Below are 2863 nucleotides of genomic sequence, written 5' to 3'. Positions count from 1 at the left end.
GGAAGGAAATGTTCTTACTTATATCAAATACCTGGCCAAAATCAGAAAGGCTAGTGTGACTTTGCCTCTTATTCAAAGCACTTTTCCAACAGACTGGCTAAGGAAAGGACCTAAGGTCTTGGAACTGTAGAATTCCATAAGTGCTATTTACCAGTACAACTGGGTGTGGAAAAGACTGATTGATTTAAGAAGAGTATAGCACATTACCATCAGTGCCTTATAGAGGCATGATTCTAAAAAGCCTGGTTTTAGATATAAAGACTCACAGCTTGGAAGACTAATGCGGAGTTTATGCCATAATCCATAGAGTAAAGAAAACATAATCATGAAGGAAGAAAAGTTTCCCCAACTCAGAAGGAGGTTTTATGTTGGCCAGTAGATGGGAAAGGAAGAATCGAAGGTGACTTACTAGATGGTCTAAATATTGGTAGCTACTTGAGAAAAGATCTAGTGTTCCATTGTCTTAGGTCAAATAATGACTGCGAAGGCCAAGAGAAGGGAAGGAAACATCTCTGGATAGTATATAGATAGTGCTGCAGAAACCAGTCCTCGAGAAACCTACCACCACACTCGGAGAGTTGGAGAACCCAGGTTTATTACGCCGGCAGGCCCAGAGGAGTTAATACTCTAAGCTCTGAGACCTGAACAAAGGGATTACAGAGTTTTTATAGGCAGACTGTAGTGGGCAACACTAGTTGTTAATAGGGGTGTTGCATGCAGCAACAACAGTCAAGATGAGGAGGGGGATGCCTGGCCTGGACAGGCATGATTAAGCAGGTTTGCAGGGGGCATGTGATTGCAAAGAGCAGGACAAGCGTGAGTGAGATAAACTCCAGTTCCTAGTATTGCAAGTCCCTACTTTCTGAGACCACGTGACCTACATGATCTAGACTCTGCAAGGGGCAAGCTGAGTTACAGAGGCAGAAGAAGAAGGTTATGTGAAATTTTAACTTTTCTTCTTCATTAGAAATCTGAGATGAGCTTGAAAAGATTCCAGAACAGAAAGCTCATTGCCTGGCTATAAAGAGTGCAACTAGGGCTGGGTAAAGAAGTCCTGCATTCAGTACTACACCCGAAATTGCAGTGGCTGAAGGAGGTATCTAGATGGATGGTCTGAGAGCTTTTTCACAAGAGCCTTAGCTCTCCAAAAGGATGAGGCTGCATCAACCAAGAGTTTCCTAGCAACCTTAACAGAGTAGATACAAGCCTGAGAGTCAAAAGCCCAGAAGAAAGCCTTGCAGTGGGATATACGAATTGGAGGCCAGGTTGAGGTGTGAATTCAGCATCAGGAGGAACAAAGGCCAACACTCAAGACCGAGAGAGAAGACTGACACCACAGTGGAGGCCGTAGAACATATAAGAGGCCCAGCAGGCCAGTTGTCTTGGCTTCTCATGAGAAAGAAACATCTGATAGCCACCATCACCATCCCCCAAGAGGACAGAATCATAATTAACTAAGCAGTTACTGGAAGAGACAAACTTTAACTGAAAGAGCTAATTACCTTAAGTTGGCAACAATGAGTCGGCCCTCATCAACAAAAAATGGGGACTTGACAAAGCTTATGTTAATTACTGGAAAACAAAGAATATTGCATTTTTTTTGCACACAAGCTGTAACTTGTATCTATTTACACCTTTATCTCTTCTAGAAACAACATTTTATTGGTGAAATACTGTTTGAGGCTCTGTAGCAGATGTTAAGAATACAAAGTTTTGGTTTTTATTTTTTCCTTTGCTGTTCCACAAGGTTTTCAGGATTTCCCATCCAGGGATTGAACCCAGGCCCCAGCAGTGAAAGCACCAAGTCCTAACCACAGGACCACCAGGGAATTCCCCAAAGATGGATAAATCTAAGTTCCTGAACTCCTCTTATAATCTTACAGTGAAGTGAGCATGCTAGCTAGGCTATAAAACCTGTTGTATCTGAATATTTGTATTAGTATATAACTTCCCTGGTGGCTCAGAGGTTAAAGTGTCTGCCTAGAATGCAGGAGACCTGGGTTCGATCCCTGGGTTGGGAAGATCCCCTGGAGAAGGAAATGGCAACCCACTCCAGTACTCTTGCCTGGAGAATCCCATGGAGAGAGGAGCCTAGTAGGCTATAGTCCATGGGGTCGCAAAGAGTCAGACCCAACTGAGCGACTTCACTTTCATGGGCTTGTGAAAGTCAAGTGAAAGTCACTCAGTCATGTCCAACTCTTTGCAACCCCCTGGACTGAATTTTCCAGGCCAGAATAATGGAATGGGTAGCCTTTCCCTTCTCCAGGGGATCTTCCCAACCCAGAGATTGAACCGGGGTCTCCTGCAGTGCAGGCAGATTCTTTACCAGCTGAGCCGCAAGGGAAGCCCAAGAATACTGGAGTGAGTAGCCTTTCCCTTCTCCAGCGGATCTTCCCAACCCAGGAATCAAACTGGGGTCTCCTGCATTACGGGCAGATTCTTTACCAACAGAGCTCTCAGGAAAGTGCTGATTTAACAAGGGCTTAAACAATAATGAAGTCTACCTGTATGTGTGTGTGCTCAAATCATGTCTGACTCGTTGCAACCCCCTGGACCGTAGCCCTCCAGGCTCCTCTCTCCTTGGAATTTTCCAGGTAACAATAGTGGAGTGTGTTATCATTTCCTATTCCAGGGATCCTCCCAACCCAGGGATTGAACCTGCGTCTCTTGTGTCTCCTGTATTGACGGGCAGATTCTTACCACTGTGCCATCAGGGAATTCAAGCCTATCTTTAGCACACAACTAACCATAAGCAGTCCAGAGTAGATATGGTAGCCTCACAGTATCATGGAGATAGGCCTCTTCTCTCTGTTACTCTACTATCCCAGGGTGTTGCCCGTATCTGTATAAGCAAAAATGGTTC

The 2863-nt window shown here is 44.6% G+C and overlaps 1 non-coding gene across 1 annotated transcript; it reads left to right on the top strand.

Moving 5' to 3' along the window:
• Window positions 1-1949: 1949 nt before the first annotated feature.
• On the top strand, window positions 1950-2021 carry TRNAS-AGA (transfer RNA serine (anticodon AGA)). The gene has a single exon. It is a non-coding gene; the product is annotated as a tRNA-Ser (tRNA).
• Window positions 2022-2863: the final 842 nt, after the last annotated feature.

Source organism: Ovis aries, chromosome 6, assembly GCF_016772045.2.
Source record: "Ovis aries strain OAR_USU_Benz2616 breed Rambouillet chromosome 6, ARS-UI_Ramb_v3.0, whole genome shotgun sequence".
NCBI lineage: Eukaryota > Metazoa > Chordata > Mammalia > Artiodactyla > Bovidae > Ovis > Ovis aries.
The sequence above is the reverse complement of the archived record's forward strand: the minus strand, read 5'-3'. Positions and strand labels throughout refer to the sequence as shown.